At 47.7% G+C, this 14,885-nt stretch overlaps 2 long non-coding RNA genes across 2 annotated transcripts in view; one reads left to right on the top strand and one right to left on the bottom strand.

Annotated features, from left to right (window-relative positions):
• The window catches only part of LOC310753909, a 395,356-nt gene that overhangs the window by 156,620 nt on the left and 223,851 nt on the right, over positions 1 to 14,885 (top strand). The window lies entirely within an intron of this gene.
• LOC310753912 lies at positions 9,765 to 14,031 on the bottom strand. The gene is made up of 2 exons (XR_014543502.1): positions 13,908 to 14,031; positions 9,765 to 9,930 (listed from the first exon to the last, which is right to left on the bottom strand). It is a non-coding gene; the product is annotated as an uncharacterized lncRNA (long non-coding RNA).

Below are 14,885 nucleotides of genomic sequence, written 5' to 3'. Positions count from 1 at the left end.
TGGCAGGGATGGGTGCAGGGCGGGCGGCAGAGTGTCGGAATCTCCTCTACGACCGAGCTGGAAAAGCTCATCCTCCGGTCGAGTCCTCCGATGGTGATTAACGACCTGAGCCTTTGATGAGGCTCCAGGCACGTTCCCCATTCAGCAGAGTATCCAAAACAGCAGAAGGAGCCAAGAAATATGAGCTACATCGCTATGCTTTATTTTCTAACTATGCAGACAGTAAGAATATACATCCTCTCTCTGTGAAAGCAGAGAGCAACTGGAACACAAAAGAACAGGAAACCAGTAACATCCCATCCGTCTCCCGTCTTCCGTGAGACTTCCAACAGTCTGGAATGTGTGGAATACAAACAGAGTCTTGTGACGCCAAGCACTGCACAGTGGCATAAACAGAAACCAACACAGAGGTGGGTGCAGAGGGGGTGGCAGGGATGGGTGCATGGTGGGTGGGCGGGCGCAGGCTGCTTCTTCCGAGGGGGCAGGGATGGGTGCATGGTGGGCAGCAGGGATGGGTGCAGGGCGGGCAGCAGTGATGGATGCTGGGCTGGCGGGTGCCGGCCCCCTCAAGTCCACATTCACCAGGGCCTGCTTGATCTTATCACCGATGGCTGTTGAATCCAGATCGTTGCAGTGAGAGGGGGGAAAGAACGGAAAGCGGAGTGAGATCGGATTGACTCCTTTTCCGAGGCGCACCTGTCTCCCACCTGGATTGCGGGAGAAGTTTGGGAGCTGGAAAAAACAGCCACTAGGTGGGGCTCTAACCCGATGTTCTAACCTGGGGGATGCCACACCTACCCGGACGCGAGCTACGCCCACCTGGCCCCCACTGCCAACCTCGTATTGGCATTGCAAGGGGTTGGGCTAGATGACCCTGGGTGTCCCTTCTCTTGGGGGATTCCTGCATTGCAGGTGGACTCTCGTGGAGGGGGGTTGAGCTAGATGACCCCCGGGGTACCCTTCCCTTGTCCATCATTCTGGGATCACCACACGCCTTTTCCTCGCTCCCTGGAAAGAGATTGGGGCTTAGCTGCCAGCAGAAGCAGGACTAGAAAAACAGAAAGTGGCTTCGAGATATGCCAAAACCTCGCCCCAGGGCATGTCAAGATTACCGGTACATAAGGAGGGAGCAAAACATGTTGTGGCTCAGACTGCACCAAAAACCTCCCTTTTCTAGCACCCTCTCCTAGCCCAACCCCCCAAAAGCAGGAATGCAATTGTGCATTTTTATTTTTATGTATTTCATGGTGTATTTTTATTTTTTAAATGTATTTCTATTTTTATGTATTTTGTCGTGTGTTTTTATTTTTATGCATTTTATTATGCATTTTTATTATTATGTAATTTATAACTGTTGCAGGAACCCCCCCCAACATACAGTTTGCACAAGCACACCCCCCCACGCACACCATACGCGCCATTACCTTTAATAAAACTCTATTGAAAAGTCTTCCGTAAATAAGGAAGCGCTTGAATTGTAAGCCTGTTTCCATGAAACCCCGTTCGCTATCTTTAATGCAGATTGACCAGTTTAATGCAGGTTGACCACGCAGGTACTGTAGGGCCTATGTCTTCCTCTCAATGGCTGTTGACAGCTGCTAATGCAATGTATCCGGGTTTAATTGACCGTGACTGATCCAATCAAAATGTATCCAAGTGCTTCCTTTAAGTGAAAGTGTTTTTACCTCTGAAGTGTTTTCTGTTATAAATTCATAGAAAATCAGCCATATATCAGATCTGTACCGTTCCACTTTTGTTCTGCACCATGGAGGAAGGACTATCGAAGGGGGGAGGCTTGCCATAATCCCCCAAGTGTACCATCACGTCAGCCCACCCCAGCTGGCATGCCAACCCTGATGGTGCCAGACAGTGGACCATTTCACTCACAAAGAACCTGCATATGGAAGTGGATTCAGTACGGACTAAAACAAAGGACAGTGACCAACCCTTCCCTCTGGGAGCAGGAAACCGTGAACTCCTCTTTGTCCTCTGGAATGTGCTCATGGGGAGGGGGAAAGGAGGAATTGGACAGGTGACAGGACACTCAGGTTAGAAGAAGAAGAAGAGTTTGGATTTGATATCCCGCCTTTCACTCCCTTTAAGGAGTCTCAAAGCGGCTAACAATCTCCTTCCTCCCCCACAACAAACACTCTGTGAGGTGAGTGGGGCTGAGAGACTTCAAAGAAGTGTGACTGGCCCAAGGTCACCCAGCAGCTGCATGTGGAGGAGCGGAGACACGAACCCGGTTCCCAGATTACGAGACTATCGCTCTTAACCACTACACCACACTACCACCCCAACTCCTCCCTCAAACCCTCCTTTTCTGTGATGTGTCAATGATGTAATCATGATGTAGTCTTAGGGGTGTAGCTGTTGAAAACTTGCCCCCTCGGGAAAGGCTGACTCCTCTTCCCAGGCTTGTCGGGGCCTGTCTCCGGTGACCTACCCTGGCTGGCATCCCGGCAGACCAGGGAGATCTTGATAGGCGACACCTCCCTGATGAAAGGTGCACACCCCCTTGCCCCCTTGCGTAGCAGCAGGAGAAAGAAAAACAGTCAGAAAGTCTATTTCATCTCTACTTTATTTCTGACTGTACAACTGTACAAAAAACATGTCTGCTCACTCAGTCTCCTCCGAGCAACTGCATCAAACTTCCTTCACACAAGCAACAGGAAGGTCTCATATTACACTGAGAACAAATCCCTGAGAAATCCCTGGAACATCCTGTCTCACGGTTAGTTCCATCATGTGATGTAAACATCCAGCTGCTTGTTCGCAGCTGCATAGTACTCATATCCCAACATGCTCCCCCATATGATTCGACGTTAGCTGCGAACAAAGCTTCATCCAGAGAAGAAAACAAACAGTTGTTATACACGCAACAATCCCTTGTTGTTTCAGTTCCACCTTTGGAACTCCCTGCCACTGGTTCCACCAGTGTAACTCTCTGGTTGTCTGTTTTCCAGGGAACGAGAGCTTCTGCATTACCTTGGCTAGGGAATGTAGTGTTACGTTTTGCAAGTCCCAGGTGTGTCTTTGTCTCTGACTTAGACATACTTTGAACCTGGCTTGAGTTGTTAACTATAGTAACACATGCAACAGCTGAGTTAGCAAACTCTTGAGAGTACCTTTTGGGTGGTATGCCCTTTGTGACTCTCTCAGACCTGCGAATGAGGTGCAGATCCTCCTTGCTGACTGGTTCATCCTTTTGGGTGAACCACGCCCAACAGTAAATAGAGGTTCTGTCAATTCTAGTTCAGCCTTAACTTGTGAAAGACTAGACATTGTGTATGAACCCCTCTCAATGACTGTGTCAGCAGAACTCTCTGAGCTCTCTGTGTCACTCTCAGTATCAGAATACTCATCTGCATTGACATCAGTGGGAAATGTGTGGAGAACCTCTCTCTCCTGTCTTGGAGTGCTCTCCAGAAATTTTGTGAGAATCACCTGACCAGATTCAGACAAAATTACTCTGTAGAAACCCTTTTCATAACCCACAAAAATGCTTTTGGCATTTCTGACCCCTTGTGGGGTTTCCACATTGACATGAGATCCAAAAACCTTAAAATGATTTACCGAAGGGTTCCTCTGGAATAGCTTCTCAAAAGGAGAACTTTCCATACCTTTTGAAACCTTTCTCACCCATGTGTAACAGAAAGAGTTTAAAGATTCAGCCCAGAACCCATGTGGCAAATGTGAACTAAGCAATTGTGCTTCCATGCCTTTCTGCAACTCTTTGTTCACCTTCACACACACACACACACTTGTTCCATGAAGCCTCAGAGACTGCAATCTTATGCTCTATCTCTTGTTTCTCAAGGAAATCTTGAAAATCCTGTGAAAGAAAAATTGGCTTTTCATCTGTGAAAAGATAATCAATATTAGCATCATGAACAGTTTTAACCTTGTTAGAAAGCTCTTTAAACCTTGCTAAGGTTTCCTTTGGTGTCTCCAATACGTAAATCCATACATAATGAGAATAGTGATCAACAAATACAAGATAGTATTTTGCATTGCCTCTAGAGGGTGCTAGAGGACCAATTACATCACCATACACTCACTGAAAAACACTGCTAATCTTTGTTGCCTTCTTATCTGTGGCTCCTTTGGATACACCTGCAAGAGAAGACATTTTAGATTCACATGCATTGCACATTTTGTAATCAGACTCTACAAAAGTCAACAAATTCAGCCCATCTTTCTCTTTGGCAGAAAAATACAGCTCTCCGTCTTTAAAGATTTTGCAACTCTCCTTATCATAGGATAACACCAGTCCTTTCTTTGTCATCTGAGAAACACTCAACAAATTGAATTTTAAGTCCGGAACATAGTAAACATTACTTATAGTCAAGTTCAGACTTTCCAAGTAAACAGTCCCAATTCTGGTCGCTTCCATTTCCTGGCCATTGGCCTGTTTCACAGTGAAGCGTTGCTTCTCAAACATAGAAAATAACTCTTTGCATGAGGTCAGGTGCTCGGTGGCTCCAGGGTCAATAATAAAAGCATTCTCAACCAATGATGAGGCCTTTGGCGACATCAGAGCTTTCGCTGGTCTTGCCTGCGCTTTGACACGCCCTTTCGTAGCCTCTGGCTTTGTGGAGCCCCCTTTTGCTCCTTTTTGCTGACGTGGCTTTTTACAGTTCTTCTGAACATGCCCAGGCTGGCCACAATTAAAACAACAAACAGCTACAGCCTGCTCTTCTCCAGCAACAACAGTGGGGGTGGTTGAACTACTAGCTTCACTCCCCCCATCAGCAACAGCTATTGCAGCAAGTCTATCTCTTTCATTCAGAACCACGGAACAAATCCTTTGAACCGTTAGATCCGCGGCAGGTAGCGATCCAAGCTGACTCGCAACCGTTTTGTACGTTTGATTTAAGCTGTTGATAATCATAAAACAGAAAATTTCTTCCTGAAGAGGAAAATTTATTTGCGCCATCTGCTGGCGTAGAAATTGCATCTCTGTCAGATGCACTTGCACATCGCCACCAGGCTTTAGTCTCATGTTTGTGAGTTTCTCAAAATGCAGCAGCGCTGTGCCTGCAGCGTCTCTCTGATGAATTCGCTGAAGCGTGAGCCAAATCTCTCTCGCGAATTCCAAATGTGCTATATGAACTAACTGATCGTCGGCCACACACAAGACGATAGCGGACCTTGCCTGCACATTAGAATAATTCCAAGCCCTTGAAGGAGCAGCTGGAATGGGATTCTGAATCACCCCAAATATTCTCTGTCTCTCAAGTAGGGCTTTCATTTTCAAACACCATGAGGAATAATTGTCATTTGTTAGGGGGGGTGGATAAGGCAAACCCGCCCCTTGCTTGGCATCCATCTTGATCCCAAGTTACAGCTTTCAGCTCCGAGCTGAAAAATCCAACAGCCTGTGAGCTGTTTACAGCTGTCTGCTACGAGCCGTAAGCCCTTGGCAGCAAGCTACGCTGAAAATTCCAACAGCCTGCGAGCCTCCCGGCTTGCTTCCTGCTTGCCTTTGAAGCTTAACGAGCCCATAAATCAGCCCAAAAGTACTCACGATTCCTTGGCAGTCGACAGCTTTGTTTATCAGCACTCCCCCAGAATGCTTGGAATGTGGCTTTCTCGCTCTGTTTTAATCCAAAAACAGCAGCTCTTCGATGAACCGGAGAACCGTTCAATCCGCGTTCACCATGCAGCCATCAATCAGGAACTGTCAGAGGTCCGTGGAACGTTGCAATCAGCAAAAACGCCTCCACTCGGGTGCTCCAGCCTTCCTTAGCCGTCACTTGTTGCCACAGCCATCCGCGTTGCTACCACTTGTTGGAAACTTGCCCCCTCGGGAAAGGCTGACTCCTCTTCCCAGGCTTGTCGGGGCCTGTCTCCGGTGACCTACCCTGGCTGGCATCCCGGCAGACCAGGGAGATCTTGATAGGCGACACCTCCCTGATGAAAGGTGCACACCCCCTTGCCCCCTTGCATAGCAGCAGGAGAAAGAAAAACAGTCAGAAAGTCTATTTCATCTCTACTTTATTTCTGACTGTACAACTGTACAAAAAACATGTCTGCTCACTCAGTCTCCTCCGAGCAACTGCATCAAACTTCCTTCACACAAGCAACAGGAAGGTCTCATATTACACTGAGAACAAATCCCTGAGAAATCCCTGGAACATCCTGTCTCACGGTTAGTTCCATCATGTGATGTAAACATCCAGCTGCTTGTTCGCAGCTGCGTAGTACTCATATCCCAACAATAGCATGGGGATTAGTAGCTAATAAAAGTTGGGGGTCTTTTGTTCGGGGCTTCCATCTTGCTTCGTCTTGCAGTGAGTTGGAGTCCTGTCGCGACAGCCTTAATAAAGACCAAGCCTACTGGCTGCTGTTTTGCTCCAATTTTCCTGGTTGGTGTCCTTGCTTTTTGTCCAAGGGAGCCCTCGGATTTCTCCGTTAACATAACGTATGGTGGCGTGTTCACATGCTGCAGCTTTGAGCTCCCGAGAAGGGTGTGTGCTGTTTGGAATAATATGTGTATGGATGTGTTTGCACAATGTGGTGCAAGGAGCAGACTTCACCTACTCACACATAGAGCTGGTAAACATCGGGCTTGAAAGGAAATTAGAGATAACGAGAGGGTTTCAGCGGTCCCACAGTATACCAAATTGTATAGTGAGATCTCCAGGATCTCCATGGATTGTCGTCGGGAGGGGGAAGTGCTGACAGAAGCGAAAGAGAAAGGAGTGGAAACAAAAGCATGGGTGCAGAGCTGGTTTGTTGACTCGGCTTCGAAAACAACCCACCAGACCAGCACTGCCAAGTGTCTTCCTGACTAATATCAGATCTCTTGTCCATAAATTTGACAAACTAGAGTTGCAGATGGCGGCAAGTAAGCCTCTTCGTGAGAGCTGTGTGGCAATTATTACGGAAACCTGGCTACATTCAGCAGTACCAGATGCAGCGGTGGAGCTGACAAACTGAGTAATTTATCGCTCTGATAAAAACAGTAATTCTGGTAAGGCTAGGGGAGGAGGAATCTGTATTTATATACACAGTGGTTGATGTCTTAACAGCAGAGTAGCTTATACGTACTGCTCTGCCAGACGTGGAATTGGTGGTAGTTACAAGCAGGCCATTTTATCTGCCTAGAGAAGTAGCTGTGATAATTATCATAGCCGTTTACATTTCACCTGATGCTAATGTCAGAGTGGCACTTTCTAAGCTATATGACGTCATCTCTAGGCAGCAGCAAATCCATCCAGAGGGTGCCCTTGTTGTGGCAGAGGATTTCAATCAGGCCTGCCTGAAGACAGTTTTTCCTAAGTTCAAACAGTATGTGAATTTCCCCACTAGAGGGAAGAATATTTTGGATCATGTGTATTCCAATCTGAAGCAGGCATACAGGGCAATTTCCCTCCCTCACTTAGGTTCATCCGACCATTCTTCACTTTTTTTATGTCCGAAGAATACAGCCAGTTATAAAAACAGTTAGAATCTGGCCAGAGGGCACTTTCAGTCAGCTCCAGGATTGTTTTGAAAGTACTGATTGGAGCATGTTTGAAGATCAAGATCTGCACAGATACTGTACACAGTCACTGTACTTTCTTATATCAAAGTGTGCACTAATGTAACAACGGAGAGGTGCATTAGAGTCTATGGGAACTGCAAACCCTGAATGACTGCTGAAGTAAGGTCACTCCTGAAAGCTCGGGATACTGCTTTCAAGGCAGGGAACACAGATATATACTGTACAGAGGGGCAAGAACAAAGCTCAGGAAAGGCATTAAGGCAGCAAAACAACAATATAAGCTTAAGGTGGAGAATTGCCTAGCCGATAACAACACGAAACAAGTGTGGCAGGGACTGCAGCATCTAACCAACTACAAGGACAATACGAGGAACACAGTAAAGGCTGATGGTTTGTTGGCAGAGGAGCTGAACATCTTCTTCACCTGCTAGTTCCTGCCTGCCAGCCTACAAACTCTCAGCCACTTATTCAAGTGAAAGCTGCATTGAGGATGGTGAATCCCAGTAAAGCTGCTGGTCCAGGTGGGATGCTGGGGATAGTGGTAAAAAACTGTGCCGATCAACTAGCAAGGGTCCTGACAAGGATTTTTAACATCTCTCTGCAAACAGCTTGTGTTCCATCATGCTTGAAAACAGCCACCATTGTCCCAGTCCCAAAGAAAACAGTAAATAACTGCCTAAATGACTACAGACCTATTGCATTAACATCTGTAGTGCTGAAATGCTTCGAGAGATTGGTCCTTGTTAAGGAAAAATCTGGGTGTGAGGCTGCTCAGTCACCCAGCTTGTCGGGCAGAGGCCGCGGGTCCCTGCGGAATAAAGGAAGGAGTCCAGCCAACCGGAGCAAATAGCTGTAGACCAAAGTTTATTGTGCAATAGGTTCAAAGAGCAAATTTTGAACCCTGAGGATGGGGTGACAAAGACTTTTAAAACTTTCCCACCACATCCCAGAATACAGTTCGAAGGGGAGGGGTTAACCTTGCCAAACATGTCCAGACAAGTCCTTGGTACAAGATTAGCATAAGCAGACATGGCAGGGCAAGACTCAGGTATAAGATTAGCATAGACAAATATGTCTTAAGTACCCACCACCCAAAAGTACAATAGAAGTTCCTTTCCATGTCTGGAGCCTGAGGCAAGTCAGGTGATGAGATTTGGCTTCCTTTGGCTAACAATGAGCCCAGCAATTTTCACCTCTGAGAACTTCCTGGAGTCCTTTTGCAAGGGGAAAATAGCTTTGGAATGGGGTGAATCTGGGAAAGGAGATGATTTTATATCATTTTTAAAGTTAGGTGACTTCCCTGAGCTGTCAAGTTGGAAGGATATATTCAGGCATAATATTTGTAATATTTAACTTTAAAGATGTGCCCCCCCTCTGTAATTTCCGTAACATTTTCCCCCTTCGGAGATAAATTTGCTTAGGTTCCGTAGGAACCGCAAATATCTTCTCTGCACTTAACTACAGTTCAGACATAGACTTATTTCCCACCCCCCTTTGGTCCCGTATGTTATATAGATATGCACTAAATAGTAACTTGGTATCCACCGTACCAGATGTGTGGGTTTATGTAAACCTGAAAGGGACTTGCAAGCCATGCCTCTTAAGGTCATTTGCAAGTATAGCAGTGCAGATAGCTGGATATAGGATATCACATAAAAAGAACACCTGTTGTGTTTTGTTACTAAATTACTTGTGGCATTCTAGCTCTTGGGAGAAACATTTTCTCAATAGTGGTCTTTGCTTTACATTTAGCAGGAAGGTCCACTACTGACTGAAAAATGCAGTTTGCTTTTTAGCTCCGCCGTTTTTTGTGTTCTCAGGTGTCAAGCTAGCTCTTCTGTGGTCTCACACCGGCATAGTAGTACAGCAACACATCCTGTTGAATCCCCTCAGGGCTTTCATATTAACCATGTCGCCTGGCACTCACAATAGCTGGCACAGGTTTGGACATATCATGAGAGAGATGTCTTTGCCTTGGCCTTTCTATGGGATTTTATTTTATTGGCATTGGTCTTGCACTCTAGGAAAGTTGCTCACTTGCTCTTAAAGGACCAAAAAGCTAATTGCAGCCTGGATACACTTGCCCAATTCAAACAGAGTCCAATTTGAATTTATATATGCCCATGGTTTTCAACTTTTCAAACCAATCTGTTAAAAGAAAACCATTCTTTAAAAGGGCACTTGTCCAAATAAGTCAATTTAACTCTATAAGGGATCATTCCTGCTAAACCAAAGCATATGCACCTTCATGTACCTGGTGTTTTATGGATCCAGAAGCTTGTCCTTGGCAAAACGAGGTTTAGCACATTTTAAAATGGATAGGGAAAGTTGGCAGAGTGCCAGGTGGGACAATGAAATGTGGTTATAAATTGATCTAATCTAAACATTGGACTACACAATAGCGTGAGCTATTAGAAAGCATAAAATGCATGAGAATTCTCCATTGCTGTGTGTAATGGTTCTAGGGGTTGCTTGTGCGTAAGCCGGTGCCAACACCTGGCTGGGTTGCCTGAGTGAACCTTTTCTGTCCGGACAGCCACTCACCCGTGGCTGTCTCAATCGCTGGCAGAATCCGTCAGTGGGCGTTTCTTAAACTTCTTCCAGCAAAGAAGCTCTTTGACGCCTAGTCTCCTCCTACTCTCCCTGCGTGGAAGCCTTCTGTGCAAGGAGGGCGTAGGCAGCGGAGGACCCTTACTCTCCCCGCTGGTCCCCGGCAAGGAGTCATGGGACCGCCTCGCCGATTCCCCCATCTGCCCCCCTTCTCCACTGGTGCTACGCTGATTCTCTCCCCATCCCGGGACGCTCTCTGGAATCCCTCTGGAGCTTGCTCTCTCCCTCCGGCACTGATGGCAGTTCCCTGACATCCACCTCCTCCTCAGGACCCCCACCCCCCACCCCTGGCGCAATTTTCCGATACAACCTCCTCTCTCTCCTCGGCCGACGATGCGGGGAATCCCCTGAAGGAGCTATCATCATCTTCTGAGGATTCAAAATCAGCCTCCCATCCGCTCGGATCTCTTCCCTCTGGTTGAACCTCCCAATCTGATTCTTCTCCCTCGGACACCTCCTCTCCCTCCTCTTCAGAGGCAGGAAAACCCACAAAGTCCCCTTCGTCGTCTGTGGGTCCAAATTCTTCCTCCCAGAATCTAGCTAATGGTTTGGGCTTATCTGGGAACAAACTGTGGAATTCTTCCACCAGATGCCCGTCAGTGATTGATTCAGCAGGGACCCACATGTTTTCCGACCTAGGTTCCCCCTCCCAGGCTACCAAGTACTCTAACAGGCGACCTCGCCACCTTGAATCGAGTATTTCCGTGGCTTCATTACAGTGTTCCCTCTCCTCTACCCGCGGGTGGGTGGTAACCCCTCCCTCCCGTCCCGGGAATTCCCGCCCCTCCCTGTAAGGTGAAAGTAGGGACCTATGGAACACCGGATGTATCTTCATGCTGTCAGGCAACTTGAGTTTAAATGCCACTGGGTTAACCTGCTGTATTACCTCAAAAGGCCCCAGCCGCCTCGGCTGCAACTTCTTGCACCCTCCCTTTAGGGGCAACCCTTGGGATGACAACCACACTCGGTCTCCCACCCGTATGGTCTCCCCCTCCCGACGGTGCCTGTCCGCCTGCCTCTTGTAAACTTCCTTGGCCCGCTCCAAGTTCAACCTGAGTTGCTGGTGTAAGGCCTCCATTTCCTCCACAAATTGCTCAGCCGCAGGTACACTCAATCCTTCCTCCCCCCGCCCCGGGAAGGCCCTGGGGTGACACCCGTAATTGGCCATGAAAGGGCTCATTCCCGTGGACACGTGTTCAGCGTTATTGTACGCAAATTCAGCCAAAGCTAATTTCTCTACCCAGTCGTTCTGTCTCTCGCTGACATAACAGCGTAGGTATTGCTGGAGTATACCGTTCGCTCTTTCGGCTTGTCCGTTGGTTTCTGGGTGCCTCGCCGTCGAGAAGCTCACCTCGACCTGTAGCAAGCTCATAAGCTTCCTCCAGAACCGGGAAGTAAATTGTTTCCCGCGATCCGAGATTACCCTCAAAGGATCCCCATGCAGTCTAAAAATGTGATCCACAAACAGCCTGGCTGTCTCCTCTGCCGTTGCTGCATGTGAGCAAGCTACGAAATGGCACATTTTAATCAGTAGATCGACTGCTACCATGACCGCTGTCTTTCCCCTTGACTTGGGCAGATCTGTCATAAAATCAATGGACACCACCTCCCAGGGCTTTCCCGGTGTAGGTAAGGGTTCCAGTAACCCCCGCGGGGGCAGCCCTTTCCCCCTTAGCCCTCTGGCATCGGTCGCACCCTCGTACATATTCTCGTACGTCTTCCCTCACCTTTGGCCACCAGAACTGTCTGGTGACAAGTAGCATGGTCTTGTGCTGTCCAAAGTGCCCAGCTGTTGGGTTGTCGTGGAGTTGTCTAAGTACTTTCCCCCTCAAAGTCTCCCCCGGTACATACAGCGCCCCCTTATAGTACAGTAGCCCTTCCTTTCCCTCAAACCCTCCATTGTCTTCCTTACCGTCCCGGAGTTCCCTGATTTTTGTCTGAGCGAACTCATCGTCTCTGGTGAGCCCTGCCAGTTCTCGTTTCCCAACCAACGCTCCCCCCCCCCACCCACCGGTCCTCGGGGAACACGTGCCTGGTCTCTGGTGGTCCCTCTCCTTCCATGTACTCCTGGGACCAACTGATCTGTCTCTGGTTGAGCACTCGCGCGGTCCGCCAGTATTCCAAGTTCTTGTGGTCAGTTCGGACCTGGATCTTGTGCCGCGCCCCTATCAATAGATGTCTCCATTGCCGAAATGCCGCATAGATCGCAAGCAGTTCTCGGTCATACACTGTGTAGTTTTGCTCCGACTTGCTCAGCTTCCTTGAGAAAAAGGCACACGGCCTCCAGTTCTGCTTGGCCCTGGGCTGCAAAAGGACCGCTCCAATGGCGCGGTCGGACGCGTCCGTCTCCAGTCTCATGGGCTTCTCCGGATCCATGTGCAGGAGCTGCTCTTCCGAGGCGAACGCCTTCTTCAGTCTTTCAAAGGATTGCTGCGCACCCTCTTTCCACGCAAACTTCTTTTTGCTACTAAGACAATCCGTTATGGGCGCTGTCAAGTGAGCGAAGTTCTTTATAAACTTCCTGTAGAAGTTGCTGAAGCCTAGGAACCTCTGCACATCCTTTCTGTTTTGGGGGGCTTTCCATTCCAGCATTGCCTTCACTTCAGTGGCGTAGCGTGGGGGGTGCAGGGGGTGCGGGCCGCACCGGGCGCAACATCTGGGGTTAGGGCAAATCCATGGGTTAGGGGGCGCAAATCCACGGGTTAGGGGGCGCAAATCCACGGGTTAGGGGGCGCAAATTACTTGCCTTGCCCCGGGTGCTGACAACCCATGCTACGCCACTGCTTCACTTTGCCCGGGTCCATAGCTAGTCCTTTGTCTGACAACCTGTACCCCAGGAACTCGACCTCCCTGGCATGGAATTGGCATTTTTCCAGCTTGACCCACAACTGATGCTTCTTCAATCTCTGTAGCACCTCCCTGACGTCTCTGACGTGTTGCTTTTCATTGTCCGAATAGATTAAGACGTCATCCAAAAAGGCTACGCAATTCTTGTACAGCAGGGGCCCCAACACATGGTGCATGAAGGCTTGAAAGCAGGCGGTCTCCGATTGTAATCCAAATGGCATGACTAAGTACTCAAAAGCCCCCGGGGGGTGAACATGGTCGTTTTCCATTCGTCCCCCTCCCTTATCCTAATCAGACTGTATGCTCCCCTGAGGTCCAGCTTGGTAAAAATTTTCCCCTGCCTCACCCGTGTTAAAATGTCGTCAATCCTGGGCATTGGGAAGGTCACGGGTTCTGACACCAGGTTTAGGGCCCGGTAATCCACGACTAATCTGGGCTGATTAGTCTCCTTTTTGTCCACAAAGAACACCGGACTGGCCCCCACCGCCTTTGATTCCGTTATGAAACCTCTCTTCAGGTTCTTGTCAATAAACTGCCGCAACTCCTGCATCTCCCGGTCGGACATGGCATACAGCTTACCCACCGGTAACTGAGCCCCTGGAAGCAGGTTGATTTGGCAGTCGAAGGGCCTGTGGGGGGGCAGTCTATCTGCCTCCCTCTCGCTGAAGACCTCCTTCAAATCAGCATATTGTGGTGGCACCTCCCCTTTTTGCTCCAGGGCCAACCCAGCCACCCTGGCCACAGTCATTCTTGGTTCCTTCCCTCCCAGACAGTGTTCTAAGCAGTAAGCTGACCCAAAGGTGAGCGACCGCTGATGCCATGACACCACTGGGTCATGTATTGCCAGCCAGCTCATTCCCAGTATTATTGGGGGTCCTGCCAGTGTGGCCACGTGAAAGGCAATGGTTTCCGTGTGCCTGGAGACCCTCATTCGCATTGGCGGTGTCTGGTGTCACACTCTTCCCAGTGTGTAAGCAATAAGACATTAAACATAAAAACAATTACACACAAAAAATCGCCCCCCCTTTGTGGAAATAACACACTGTCAGACATATTTCAACATTCCTACATAATAACACATAATACAAAACAAACTAATTAAATATCAGTTGCATATCTTGAGACAATTGTGATCTTTTACGTATGTATCTTTTGAATCCTGGAGCACAGAGGCTTGAGGTTCAAAAGTGAAAAAATGTCCTTCCAATTCAACTCCACCCCCCTTTCTCAGCCCCACTCCCCCGTCAGTCTATATCCTTTGAAAGAGATGGCTGTGGGTGCTTTGAAAACTCTGGTGTCTGTTGTTGCAGGTAATAGTCATGTGATGGCGAAGAACTGAGTTGAGGGGTTGTTGCTGCTTTTTCACCATCATTGGGCCTGTAGTAACACATCTGCAGAAGTGATATCCTGTAAAGGGGCAGGGTTTTGGGGGCTTAAAAACACAGTTAGACAAGGAAGGAGCAAAAGCCCCCCCCCCAAGAAAATCTCCTTGAGTTATCTTGGTTAGCTGCAAATAATAAAAAAAATCTTAGCTGCAAATAAAAAAAAAATCTTAGCGCATTAAGCATTTTATTCATTTCAATATTATTATCACATTTCCATATAATTACTGTTATTATCTGCTAAGTTTGTTTGCTTTCCTTCACTTAGTTGTTGTTTTTTTCATATTATTAAATAAAGACAGAGAACTGTAAAAATACAAGAAAGGTTAAAAAATAAAAAAGAAAGCAAAAAATTAGATTACTAGTCAGATGAAACGGACTTGACACAAAGACATCAGATTTAGAAAAGAATTATTATTAAATAATACAAAGATATTATCAAAACCACACAGATTACTACTGGACTGAAAAAAATGGGAAAACAATGGAAAAAGGGTTTAAAATTATCTGATAAAAGACCTTGATGAAAATGACTTTCAACATGTGATGGACAT

Source organism: Podarcis filfolensis (genome assembly GCF_964270895.1).
Source record: "Podarcis filfolensis genome assembly, chromosome: W".
NCBI classification, from domain to species: domain Eukaryota; kingdom Metazoa; phylum Chordata; class Lepidosauria; order Squamata; family Lacertidae; genus Podarcis; species Podarcis filfolensis.
Note: the sequence above shows the minus strand (reverse complement) of the source record. Positions and strands in the feature narration are given on the sequence as shown.